The sequence below is a fragment of the Felis catus genome, chromosome D3 (assembly GCF_018350175.1).
Source record: "Felis catus isolate Fca126 chromosome D3, F.catus_Fca126_mat1.0, whole genome shotgun sequence".
Classification (NCBI taxonomy): domain Eukaryota; kingdom Metazoa; phylum Chordata; class Mammalia; order Carnivora; family Felidae; genus Felis; species Felis catus.
Window position 1 is genome coordinate 64024710 of NC_058379.1, and position 14976 is coordinate 64039685.

Below are 14976 nucleotides of genomic sequence, written 5' to 3' on the forward strand. Positions count from 1 at the left end.
TTTAGTATTCTAAATTATTCTAGTGTAATCTAATCTTTGTATTAAATCTAAATTGAGTATATACATTGTCCAATTGAACAGAACTCAATTTCAGAGTTTATGACAATTAAACTTACTAACTAAAATAAATATTTAGTTTATTTCAAATAAGAACATAATCAGTTCCTCAAAAGAAAAAAGAAAAAAGAAAAAGAATATCCAGAACTGTGCAGGAGACTTCTTCGTCTTAAGGTTTTTTTCTTCCACTGAGGAAGCACACATTTTGAATTAAACTAATTAGAAGTATAATAAGTATAACTCATGGTTAAGTGTTTTTCATGTCTATCTATATGACCAAATTTTTATACAGTTACAAGGTAAAACAGCTTGGGGAGAACTGTAGATAGGTGTGTGACTTTGGATTCTGGTATGCCCTCTTAAAGCTTAATATTTTCCCTGTTCCATAGATATTTTCCAGACAATGATACCTCCTATCCTTTTCTCCTTTTCTTCTAGGGAGGAAGACAAACCATAAAATCTAGGAATTAACTTTTCTGCCACCCCACCCTACTTTCCACTACAACTACTCCCCACCTAGCCCAATCCCTTTCCTGGACTTCTTGGCTCTTCTCCGCACCTCTTTCTATGTTGTTTTCTACTTCCTCTGAGTTTGCTGGTTCCATCCATTTCTCGAGCTATGAAACCAAAGCTATGAAACCAAAGGCTGTAACACTGGAAAAGAGGTCTGAGTAGCCTCTCCAAGCTAGATCACAGAAATGACAGCTGACCTCCTCCTCTGCATCTGGAAAGGCTGGCTGGCTCGGTTCTTAAGTTTCCAAATAGCCTATATTTTAATCCAGTCTATTTTCTTCCCAAGCACTGGATGTAAATGTATATGTAAATAAGAACCTGTGCAAATGTTCATCTGGAAATAAAATCTAGGAAGATGGAAAATGCTACTTCGTAGCCACGTGTTCTCGAGCAAGTTAACATTTGGGTACCATAAATTTCCAAATATTTAGTATGGGAATGAAAACAGGTAATTTTCATGTCTATTGGAAATATTAAAGACAAGTTATGTAAACTACTAGGAAAGTGCTTGGCACATGCAGTACACCTTCAAAAAATTTTATTTGTTATCCTTGTGCTGTTACTATGATTGCTAGGATAACATACATAACTACATGGTCAGGACAAACCTTTAATCTGTAATATGAAATTAAAAATATATGTCTATAATTTTGCTATGTGAAGTAAATTAAGTGATGCATATAAAATGATTTGCAATTTATAAGTCACATGAATGTTAACTATTATTTAGCTTACCCTATTGTATTTCATACTAGTATAAACTATTTTGATTTTTTAAAAGTCCCTTTACTAATCAAATTCCTGGAAAATATATAAAGACTTTGACCAAATTAAAGCTATAAATTGAGCAGGTACAATTCCCATAAGGAAATTGATTTCTTACACCTGCCACAGAAATGCCAACTATTTAGGGGAATGAAAGGGAGTTTGGAGGAGATGAACCCAGGTACTAATTCCATAAGGTATATTTCCTCTCTGAAAGTCCAATAAAGTCTTGGAAATCCTATAATCAACACAGACTTCGTTTTTTGTTGTTTGTTTTTGTTTTCCAGTTAAATTCTCTGTTGTTTCCATTTTCACTGCTCAGGTTATCTTATTTCATTCTCTCTGAAAAAAAAATCCCCTTTGAATTAAATTTCTAGAGCTGACATTTTGATGTCAATCCATGTTAAATTGGCCACCCACTGAATCCTGTCAAGATTGGAGATTAAATGACTGTTAAACTTCAGATGAACTCAATAAGAGCTACAACTGGAATACTAGGAGATTCATTCCTATTTGTATTCTTTGCTGAATATAAAAGACCCCAAATTTGGCTCTAATCAGTCTATGTGATTATAAGTGATTTATCAGCCCAATTAATAGAGTTATTTTTAAGAAAAATCTTTTATTATACATGTAATCAATGTTTATTACAAAAATTAGGCAAATAGAAGAAAATTACCTACAGTCAGCTACCCAGAGAGAACCACCTATAATATAAAATGGTGTTACCACTCTTATGTGCAATATTTTAAACAAAAGTATAATCAGAATATGTATCTTCTTTTTGTAAACTGATTTTTCAAACATAGGTCTTCATGTTTCGATGATGGTAAATATCATTCAATATCATATAATATTTTCACAGCATTCCCCTGTAGCTTCTAAATTATTGGCTAGTTATTTTAAGACTTTTCTTTTAAACACACTATGATGGTCAGATATGTATATTACTCTCTGTGCATATGCAGTTACATCCTGAAGACTGATTCCTAGAAGTGGGATTGCTTTGCCAAATAAACATAAGTTTAAGGATTTTGATATATGTTACCAGAATTTTTTTTTTTACCAACTTCTGCCAATAGCAATCTGAGCTCATGTCAAATGCTTTCTTATATGGCAACACTGAGGATTATTATTCCTTTAATCTTTGCCAATCTCATTGAGAAAACATGGCAATATCGCTTTTTTAAAAAAAAAAAAGTTTATTTATTTATTTTGAGAGTGAGAGACAGTGCTTGCACACACACATGCACGGGTTGGGGAGACAGAGGGAGGAGGAGAGTGAGAATCTCAAGCAGGCTCCACACTGTCAGTGCAGAGCCCAACATGTGGCTTGACCCTATGACCATTGGATCATGACCTGAGCCGAAACCAAGAGTCAGATGCTCAATGGACTAAGCCACAGAGGCACCGAGCAATATTGCTTTTAACTGTGTTTCTTTGAATACTAGTGTAGCTCAGCATTGTTTTATAAGTTGTTTTTGTATTTATACTTATGATAATTACTTATTTCTCATATGATCTTTTATAAATCTTTCTCATATAAGATTATGAGAAATAAATAAATAAATAAATCTTTCTCATATGATCATTTTAGAGTGTTGCCTTTATAACATTTAAATAATTTATTATTAGGGGAGTCTGGGTGGCTCAGTCAGTTCAGTGACTGATTTGATTTTGGCTCAGTTCATGATCCCAGGGTTGTGGGGTAAGGCCCTGTGTTGGGTTCTGGGCTGAGAGTGGGTTCTGCTTGGGATTCTTTCTCTCTTTCTCCCTCTGCCCCTCCCCCCTGCTTGTGTGCTCTCTTTCTCTCAAATATTAAAAAAAGTATTTATGATTATGTATGCTGACCCTTATTCTGGAAAGTATGTTGCAATCATTTCCCCAGTTAACTTACCTTTAATATCACTTAAGGTGTTTTTGACACAGTGACACTTATGTTTCTAAGCAAAAAATATACAATTGACTCTTGAACAACGGGAGTTTGAACTGTGTGAGTCCACTTATATGCAGAATTTTTTTGATAAATATATCACAGTTTTGTAGTTGTGTTTTCTTTTCATCATGATTCTCTTAATAACATTTTCTTTTCTCTAGCTTTATTTTACTCACTATATTTTTACAAACAATGTTTGAACCCTGTAATATATATTCTGGGTACAATTAGAAAAGCTCTCAGTGAATACCTTAAAAGGAAAGAGAGTTTGTTCTATTCTGAAGGGGCAGAGCACATACTGTATTCTATAGATGGAGATTTCCTTCCTAGATATCTGCTGTTGTGCATAGGTTTTTGCAGTGAATGGGAAGATCATAAGGACAAGCCACTAGCTCGGCAATTGATTCATCTGAATTTCAAAAAACACATGTCAAATTACAAAATCATTGATATTTGTTCTTTACAAATCTTACTTCCTCTTTCTGAACTTCTTTCTCATCACTCTGTTTTACTAACTTAACAGCAAGCTCAGATCATAATGTGTTTGTGGTATTCCTGTTGAGATCATAGCATGTGCCAGGATGAAGACAAATGTAACTTGGTGGTTAGCATTAAGGGAAGTGGCCACTGAGGAGACAAGGACATTTATTCATCAGTGATAGATAAAGACTAAAAAGGAGTGATATGAATGAAGAATGTTTCCACAACAATTAGGCATGAAGACAATCAGATTTGGGCCTGATGCAACTCCTCTTCCAAAGAATGAGAACTTCTCTGGAACACAAGCAATCTTCATGGGAACTCTGAGTAAGTGCCACTGACAAACATGAATCTCAGGATGGATGTCACGCATATGTACTGGTTTGCTTGGGTTGCTGTAACAAATCATCACGAACTGGGTGTCTTAAACAATAGAAATTTATTGTCTTCCAGTTCTGGAGACTAGAAATCCAATGTCAAAGTGTTGATAGCTTTGGTTCTTTCTGGGGTCTGTGAGGGAGAATGTGTTCCATGCTGCTCCCCTAGCTTCTGGTGGTTTGCTGGCAACCTTTGACATTCCTTGGTTTGTAGAAGAATCACCTCAATCTCTACCTTCACCTTTCTATACCCTTCACTGTGTGTATGTCTGTGCCCAAACTTTCCCATTTTATAAGGACACTAGTTACACTGGATGAGGACCCACCTTAATGGATTTAACTACATATACAATGCTACTTTCAAACAAGGTGTTCTAAAATAATAGGGATTAGGTCTTGATCATATGAGTTTGGGGAAGAAACAGTTTAACCCATGGCATCATGTAAGAGTGTTTCCGTGTGCTTCACTTACACAATACAATATTTTGGAGTCCCTTCCTTGTCAGGAGCTTCCTGTATCCTTGTTTGTCCCCACCCACCCACTGAGGACTTTTAGTTCTTTCTACAGTATGTTTACAATGCATACTACAAATTCTGCTAAACCATTGTTTTCTAAACTGACTTCTAAGCAGTAAGGGGATAGGGAGGGAGAGTGGTTAGAGCTCTATTCATGCTCACTTACAAAGGAAGGCAATTCTGTTTTAATATATCTTTTATTATGAATTTTTTTGTAAGAAGTATTAAATTTTTTCTAATGTTTAGTTTTGAGTGAGAGAGAGAGAGACAGAGCATGAGTAAGGAAGAGACAGAGAGAGAGGGGACACAGAATCTGAAGCAGGCTCCAGGCTCCAAGCTGTCAGCACAGAGCCTGACACAGGGCTCAAACACATGACCTGTGAGATCATGACCTGAGCTGAAGTCAGATGTTTAACCAACTGTGCCACCCAAGTACCCCTATAAAAAGTTTTTTTTGGGGGTGCCCAGGTGGCTCAGTTGGTTGAACATCACTTTGGCTCAGGTCATGATCTCATGGTTTGTGACTTCGAGCCCCGCATTAGCCTCTGTGCTGACAGCTCAGAGCCTGGAGCCTGCTTCATATTTTGTGTCTCCCTCTCTCTCTCCCCTCCCCTGCTCACACTCTGTCAATCTCTCTCTCAAAAATAAACAAACATTAAAACAATTTTAAAAATAAAAAAAATATTTTTTAAAAATAGTCTTGTTGCCTTAAAAAATTGAGAAATAATTAAATTCAAAATCAAAATTTGTAACATTAGGCATTGATACAGTGATGGAAATGTTTTGAAATTAATGAGTAATTATAGTTTCACAACTTTGTAATATAATAAAAACCACTGAATTACATACTTCAAAAAGTGAATTTTACAGAATGTGAATTATATCTAAATTTTGAAATACTTATTTTAATATTTTAATTGTTTTATTTTATTTTTTTTTATTTTTAAATTTTTTGTTAACATTTATTTATTTTTGAGACAGAGAGAGACAGAGCATGAATGGGGGGAGGACCAGAGAGAGAGGGAGACACAGAATCTGAAGCAGGCTCCAGGCTCTGAGCTGTCAGCACAGAGCCTGATGCGGGGCTCGAACTCACGGACCATGAGATCGTGACCTGAGCGAAGTCGGACGCTCAACCGACTGAGCCACCCAGGCGCCCCGTAATATTTTAATTGTTAATGTCTCCTCAGGAGAAAAGCAGGTATGCATAAGCAAATCATAACCCTAATATTGCACTCTGCCACCCCAAAATAAGAAAAGGCAAAAATCGCAAAGAAAAATAAAAACCATTAAGTATTGATCCTTAATACATGAAGTATCATCCTTTATTTTGTTTTTTATTTGTCTATTTCTTTACTTTGACAAAGACAGAGCACAGTTGTGTGCTTGATCGGGGGAGGTGTAGAGAGAGGGAGACAGAGAGAATCCCAAGCAACTCCACAATGTCAGAGCAGAGCACCATGGGGCCCCTGACCTCACAAACCAGGAGATCATGACTGAGCCGAAATCTAGAGTCAGATGCTTAAGTTGAGTCACCTAGGTGCCCCTGAAGTAACATCCTTTAGATAAGGCATACTATTGTCTTCAAAGGAAAATATCCTTTGAAGACAATAGTGTGTCTTATTTTTTAATTTCTTGCAAAGCATTAGGGATTCACTGAAATATAACAGCTGTTCAGTAAATACAATGATTTCTACTCCTGAAACTAATATTACACTATATGTTAACTAACTAGAATTAAATAAAAACTTCAAACAAACCAACTATATATATATATTATATATATATATATATATATAAAATATATATATATATATATATATATTTATATACATACACACACACACACACACAATGGAAGTCATGTTAGTGAATTAAGACTCTAAATTTTAAAAGCAGTCATGCCTCAATGTAATTTAGGACCTGCCACATAGTAGCCTGGTGACTCTGGGGAGATGTCTAAATCTCTCCAGGCCTGCAGAAATGGGGTGATAATAGTAACAACTATTTCAGAGAATTTTAATACAGATAATGTGTGATAATATATATAAGTCACTCATTGTATCTGCTGTGTAATAAGTGCTTAATAAATAGTACCTATGTATCATTACCACTATTATTAGTAGCATTATTATCATTGGTTATTATTGAATTGAATATCCTCCTTCATTAATTATATGTACTTTAAATTGAAAGCCAACTTTTTTTTTGAAAGAGAGAGTGAGAGAGCACATATGTGCACACAGGATGGGCAGAGAGAGATGGAGAGACTTTTAATCAGGGTCCACACTCAGTTCAGCATGGAGCCCAGTGCAGGGCTCAATCTCACAACTGTGAGAGCATGACCTGAGTTGAAATCAAGAGTTCAATGCTTAATCGAGCGAGCCACCCAGCTACCCTGAAAGCCTGACTTTCAGTGCAGAAGCCCCTTATTTCATTGGCGAGGGGATGACTGCTTATTAACATTCACTCATTCAGTCAGTTAGGTAAATATTTATCGAGTATTATGGAGCTTAACCACTGGGCAAAGTCAGAAGTCTATATCCCATTTCTGGCATCAACTTTTGGCTCTATGCCTATTTGTCCTGATTTCTAGCTCTAAGCCAGCTGTCTCTATGCCTAGTGACATGCACTTTATGGTTTGTTCTGTTTCCAATTTTGGTCTATTTGTTGTGAAGTCCTTCTGGCTTATATGTCAGTTTGCCTTATCACCAAGCCCCAGGGCTATGGCTTTTGATTTACAGTTTACATTAATGAACTGATTTGGAGTTCAAATCAGGTGTGAAACCTCCTGATTCAGTCATCTATGATCCTTTGACATAAATCTTGGCAACTGAGGTCTGTTTATTCTCCTATTGGCTAAGTTTGCTAGAACACTAGCCAAATGAAATTAACTCTATAATTCTACATTCTGTCTAAAAACCAATAATACTACCCTGGATTTTATCTTTTCAAAGAATTTGAAAGATGTCTAATATTTTCACTAACTTCTGTGTAGTAGTGGAATATAATTTACTAGCCTTGATCTTCTTTCCTTCTTTCTTTTCTCCCTTCCCTCCCTATCTATCTATCTATCTATCTATCTATCTATCTATCTATCTATCATCTACCTTGAGAATCCATTTGACATTCCTAAAAACACCTCAGACATAAGCAACAGAAAAGTTTGAGAGTTTAGGGTTCAGGTGATTTCAGTTCACATGCATGTTCCTCTGTCCCATACATTTTATAGACTGTTCATGAAGGTCAATGCCTACATTCAGATACCAGATTTAACATTTGAACCATTTTAAACATATCATTGGAGTTCATTAGCTGAATAATTTATTTAAGAATCCAGATTTTTTCCTTCTTTCTATCCTTTTGTCTTTCCTTCCTTCCTTTCAAATTGCTCAAATTTGCTATTTGTTTGAAGAAATATCTTATTGTGAAAGATTGCCATGTATTATAATACTATCATTTTAAATGATGACATAAACCCATTATGGAAAAGATAAAAAATAAGTTAACTACTATCTTTGAAATGTCAAAGTGCACAGAAGTAGTGCATCTACTTATATGGGTAAATCTCTTCATGGCTCTAGTTTCTGTCATTTGTGACATGCTCACAATGCTGGCAGGCATTTTACACCAATTCTGCCGTTTTGGCTTACGTATCATGAGGGGCCTTATTTAATTCCTGAATAGAGCTTCCCAAACATAGTCATCTCCTTGTTTCCAGTTCATTCTTAATGGGGCCAAAATCCATAAGCAAAGAACTAAAAGCCACTCTGAAACATGTGGTCCTGTTTGTTCTAGCACATTCTTGAGTTTTAATAGAACCAACTATTAGGTTCTGCATGGTGAGGGGGAAGTGCTGTCAACAGGCCAATATCACTCTATTGCTTCCTGACCTCTGCCCCCTGAAGACTACATTACTTAGGCTCACTTACCTGGTATAAGATAAGTGCACACTCAAGTTGCTTCAGTAAATGGGGTAAATAGGGGCAAATACATGAGGATGTAAGGAAACCAAAAAGAGGTAAGAACTAATGTGAATAGACTTAGAAGGAAATAAATAACAATTCAGGTACTTACATGGCTTCATTATTGTGACACAAGCTGTCAGGTTTCAACAGCAACTCTATTACTAATCACATCCTCAGAAGCAGACTTTGGTTGATTTCTATCTAACTCTAGAGTCTCTTTTTATCTTTGGTTTTGATAATTCCTTGGAGCAGATCAGACTATCCTGGGCTGTCATCACCCTATAGGTAATACAAGTCTGGCAGAGAGCTCTCAGTATGAACCACGACCCAGACCCTGGCCAGCCCATGGGTGGTATTCTGGTCTGTTCTGGTCAGAGGGGTGAAGTCACGTGGTATAAAGCATGGTGACCTATGAATAACAAACCTTTCTCAAGAAGGGTAGGTGCAGGGCATATTTCCTATGGCTGGTGTTCAAAATTCATCCTAAGCAATGCAATCATATCCAGAAAAATAATTTAGAACTTGTAGCATTGTTAACAAAAATGGCTTATGCTCTAGTTTTCCTTCAGGACATCCAAACGGCCCATTAAAAAAACCTGTGATACAGGTATAGGATGGTTCAGGCTCTCTTCCAGCTACTATTAGTCCAATTCTTCTCCAGCCTTCTAAAATATGATGCCAAGTGTTACTCCTAGATGATTATCTCTCAGCACACATCAAAAAATTAAGTTTCAATAAATGTTTTAATAACTGTAAAACTAAACAGTTATCAAAGGAACACATTAAAAGCATCTGGTAGAGGCGCCTGAATGGCTCACTTGATTAAGTGTCCAACTTTGGCTCAGGTCATGATCTCACAGTTTGTGGTGGGGCTCTGTGCTTGACAGCTCAGAGCCTGGAGCTTGGAGCCTGCTTTGGATTCTGTATCTCCCTCTTTCTCTGCCCCTCCCCTGCTCATGCTCTGTCTCTCTGACTCTCTCTCCCAAAAATAAATAAAACTTAGGAAAAAAAAGAAAAACTAAAAGCACCTGGTAGAATTAAAGACTGTATGGCTATTTTTAAAGGCAGGGAGCCCAAGAAAATATGGGATTATAAATTAAGGTTAAAGTGTACCTATGGTGTTGGTTTATCAGTTCCACACACCTCCTTCCTCTTCTGTCATGTCATCCATTGATTTTATTTCTAGATTCCATGGCTTTGAAGTTCTCTTCTCATGATGATGATAACATGGGTTTATCTCATTGGGTTTCTCAATACTCTTGAAGTAAAATCTAGAAGGAGCCAAGGACATTTTTTCCCCAGAATACCAGCAGGCAGCTGATTATGCACCTTTGTTCCTGTAAAAAATAGCAAACAAATAGCAAAACATAATTTCCCATCTCTCCATGTAATATATACAAATGGACATGATTTTTGAAAAAAAATATTTTGCCTGTCTAATTAAAACTCTATGGTGGCAGGAATAACTAAGAAATTTTTGTTTAACATAATAAGCTGAACATATTTAAAAATGTGTATTGTCATGCATTCTGTTGGACTGGACAGAAGATAAGCCTTTGCTAGTGGGTAAGATTACTTCTAGAGATAAATCACCTGACATATGACAATAAAAGGTAGTTTCCAAGGATAACTATCAAGTAACCCACAGCAATCACATTAGGTGGTTTATAACTAACTTCGTCTTATGATTTTTAAAAGTTCCTTGCTGGGCAAATGGCTTTTATCAGTCAGGGATAGGCAAGAAACTCCTAACATTTTTGAGGGTTGTTTTCCCCTTAATTTCTGCATGATCTGATTCCAAACACAATAGAGCTTGAAAACTGCATTGGATGTGAATAGAGGAATCCTCTCATGAATAGAGGAATGTATTCCTCTGGCATATGTACTAGCCAGATCCAGAGCCCTCAACTTCAGGGAATGAATGACTGATAGATGAAGCCAATTGGTTTACACACATTTTTAACAACAGAATTGTGTGCTGGGGTCTATATCTTGAATTTAGCTCTGAGATAACTCCTGGAGCACCTCTCAAAATGTCATCATTTTCCTGTGCTCATTTGTCTCTGTTTTTGTTGAACTGCTATTGTCTTTCCTGGACACACTATGAGGTGGATATATCAAGGGCAGAACTTATACTTCAAGGTGGAAACCCAGGTAGATTATGACTTGTGTTCTTAACTCAAGGATTCCTATAAGTGACCACACACACACACGCACACACGCACACATGCACACACGCGCACACACACACATACACACACATACATATACACAGTTTGTTTGTTTGCTGGTTTTCTATCTTTGCCCTTACTGTTTAATTCTTCAGAGAAACAAGGGTATGGGCTTAACTACCATAGATTGTCAGCAACTGATTATTATTATTAGCTTTCAAATGGGATTTCCAGTGGAAATGAACAATTTGTTAATTGTTCTGGAGTACCCAATTTTGTCAATTCTGGAGTACCCAAATTACAATTGCTATTTGGACTTACATAAAGATGTAATAAGTTCACTTAAAATATGCTGATCCTGTTCTTGTGAACTGGCAGGTGTTTTTCACAATGCGAAACAGAATAAAAGGCTGTTATGACTTGCATGTTACTTGATATTACTACATGAAGACTAGAGTACTGGCCAAAAGTTAACCAAAAGTTAACCAAAATAATAATAATAATAATAATAATAATAATAATAATAATAATAATTAATAACAACAACAACAACAACAACATCAAATTGATTTGTTCTTGTGTAGATACCAATGCCATCATCAGGGTTATGGCCATATCCTCTTCTTGAATATTTCTGCTTTCTTTGCAGAATTATCACAGTAATGGGTATACTGCCCCTTCTAATTTTAGAACTACTGAATCCCAGATTGTCTAGCAAATAACCACTCTTAAGTGGTCCTCATTCCAGGAACAATGCCTTCCATCATTTCTAAAACTTTGAAAAAACATCTCAAGTTAGTAGTGACATTAGAATTTAGTTTCCTGTTATCATTTTATCTAATAATTCTCATTTTTCCTGAGACATTTTTTTTTCATTTTACTCATTTTCTCCTCACATTTTGTACCCTATCCATGTGCTCTAATCTCCCTTCAGCAAAATCAACTCCTACTCATCCTTCAGTAAGCTAATCTCACCCACTTCAGCCTATCATGGTTTCTCCCTAATTTTTATCACCTGCATTATACAGTCACATGAATCTCCCTACTTTTAAGAGACTTTAATACTGGTAAAATAAGTATATTCTATAGCAACAGGGTGTCCGCATATCAGCAATATAATTACTTAGTAGAATAAATGGAAGTATGTCACATTTAAAATTTTTGAAGCTGAACAAAAGTACAGTGTAGGGGAAACTGGCCAAAGTATGGTTAAAAAAGATTAATAAAATTATGTGGATAAATTTGATAAATCAGAGGATTTTACCCATGACTTGAGAAGTAGTAAACTGAAGACAACAAGAAATCATTATTTTTGGCATCAGTATTACTGTCCTCAGAAAACTCAACTTGCATGGAATCTTGAAGAATGAGAGTTCAACAGGGAGAGAAGTACCCTGATTGTAATGGCCATTAGGATGATGTCATATGACTTCTCCTTAGAAAGTATCAACTGAAAGGAAAATTCTAAGAGAAGAAAAGACCTAGTAGAGATATAATGGGCATCATGGAAATTTGAAATTATAGCCTTGGAGAGGAGGATTGGATAAATAATATGAAACTATGACAGCCATGGAAGTCACAACACAGTCCAATAAACAGAAATGGAGATTGATCTTTTTAAAATAAATTTTTAATGTTTATTTATTTTTGAGAAACAGAGAGAGAGAGACAGAGAGACAGAGAGCAAGCAGGGGAGAGATAGAGAAAGAGAGAGGGAGACACAGAATCTGAAGCAGTCTCCAGACTTTGAGCTGTCAGCACAGAGCCTGACATAGGGCTTGAATTCATGAACCATGGGATCATGACATGACCTGAACTCAAGTTGGACGTTTAACCGACTGAGCCACCCAGGCACCCCTGGAGATTGATTTAATAGAGAGTACAACTTTGTAAGTATTGAAGTGGCCCAAATGGAATATACTGCCCTCAGAATTTAAGAATCAGTGAACTCCCTGTTAATGGTTGTGATTAAGAGGAAATTGTGCAATACTATTTTGGAAATATCACAGAAGATATTAATGTTGCAGAAGAGATGAATGCAGTAGTAAGAACAGATTTAACTTAGCATTATTTCTTAATTCTAAGGCTTTATTTTATTTGCAAATATGTTAACTTTCTCCTTAGCTAAATTAGGAATTCTCTGAAGTCAGTGTCTATGTCTGATAAACTTATCAGAAAAAAACTTATCAGAAAAAAATTTTTTTTCTCCAAAACTATGTAAAGCAGTGTACTTTTACAGATGCACTTGATAAATACTTGTTGATTGATTGTTCTGTATATGTGTTAGACATAAGTTAGTAATATTAATGACAATGATCCCCTATGGTTCCTCAGGTTTGTCCATGTGACTCTTAAGATCAAGCTCTGGGAACCTTCTAGACATTCCTTCTGCTTCAGTAACACCTCTTCATTTTTTACCAGGTTTTGTGGTTCCACTTACTGGCCAGTTTGTCCATTAGGAATAAGTTGCCATCATCCCACATTTTAGTTTAATAGCTGAGCCCTCACTGCAGCTGAACTTTTGAAGTGAGACTGTGATGAAATCCTTCATTATTCAGCTTTGCTCCTTATCCCTTATCCCTCCATTGTTCCCTCCAGTTATGAGAAACTGTGTCCGGAATTAACTCACTTCAATTAATGGCCTGTCAGGTTAGTGGGGCCTATGTCAAACAAATTAATTCTGGACATACAATGGATAATTTGAAGCCAAGGGTAAATCCAACATCATAAGAACTGAAATAGAAAACAATTTCAAATAATGAAACCATTATGTGGTGGCAAGATTGATAAGTCAGTTGATAGGCTCTCTTTATCCTCGGATCCTTTATTTTCTCTTTTGAAAATCAGAAAAGGTCATGGGTTTCTTCTTCAGAAGAAGCTGTACAACCAATCCTTTGTTTCTGTTTATTGAGTTTATTTAACTAGTTGTTTACACGGAGATTTCAGAAGAAATAGCCCAGTGAGTTCAAGGTTCGGCAGCCCTACTCAAACAGCTATAGTTATGCCATTTGTGTGGTCAGTTCCTTGGTGAGCATTTAGAAGCCTGAACTGATAATAAAATAAATAAAGCTTCTAATAGCTTTTTTTATTTTTTAATTAGGTATAACCTAATTTTTTAATATTGCATCTTTGAGTCACAGGATAGTTACTGTGAACATTAGGGTACACAAATAAAGTATCTGACTAGCCTATTCTTTTCTAGAGTAAGGTGTAAAAGACAAAGCTCAGAATTTTCAACAGATTACTGAAGAAATAGCTAAAGGATGAAGACAGTCTAATGATGCCAATGATGGTGATGCTGACCATGATAAGTATAGGCCTGAGATAAAAACAGAACCATTTTCTTTTAATTTAGCGATGTACCCCTGTGTCCTGTACTGGTTGCGGCATTTAGAAAATGTAATGTTGAATAAAAAGTAGGATCTGGTTAGATAACAAAATTATGAAAAATAAATAAATCCACTCTGTATTTTCTGTTCAATTATTTTATAGATCTAAAATTTCTCTAAAAAACAATTTTTTTAATGTAAACAATCACAGTAGTATTACGGATTAAAAATTATAATACAGGGGCACCTGGATGGCTCAGTCGGTTAAGCGTCCGACTTCGGCTCAGGTCATGATCTCACAGTTTGAGTTCGAGCCCCGCATTGGGCTCTGTGCTGACAGCTCAGAGCCTGGAGCCTACTTCGGATTCTGTGTCTTCCCTTCTCTCTACCCTTTCCCTGCTCACGCTCTGTGTCTCTCTCTCAATAATAAATAAACGTTAAAAATTTTTTAAAAAATATAATACACAGATCTTATTACTAGATGCCAATGTACAAAGCTACATAAAATGAATAACAGAATTAAAGGAATATCCTAAGAAAATCTTGTTTAAATGTCATGTATAAGCAGACTGATGTATATATAGCATATTTTAATAAGGGATATTAACAAATTAACCTGTCAGTTAGCTGGTGTTAATAAAGCTTTCTGCTTCTAAGAACTTTTTAAGCTCATGAACTATATTTGCTCAAACTAAGCCACACAATCTTTTTTAAAAACTTAAAGTGCCTCTCAATCTAAGATAAGAGACACATTATGATGTTCTGGTGTAGATTTTCCAAACACTCCTGTCTAACCTTTAAACTTCGCGTCTATCTGCTTTTGTCAAATGTTTTTGCATAGCTGGTAAAGCTCTTGCACAAAAT

The 14976-nt window shown here is 35.9% G+C and overlaps 1 long non-coding RNA gene across 1 annotated transcript in view; it reads right to left on the minus strand.

The window, feature by feature from the left end:
* Window positions 1-6525: 6525 nt before the first annotated feature.
* The window catches only part of LOC123381411, a 212567-nt gene continuing 204116 nt past the window's right edge, over window positions 6526-14976 (minus strand). The window contains exon 3 of the long non-coding RNA XR_006588328.1: window positions 6526-9949. This is a non-coding gene — a long non-coding RNA (uncharacterized LOC123381411). The remainder of the gene's footprint in view (window positions 9950-14976) is intronic.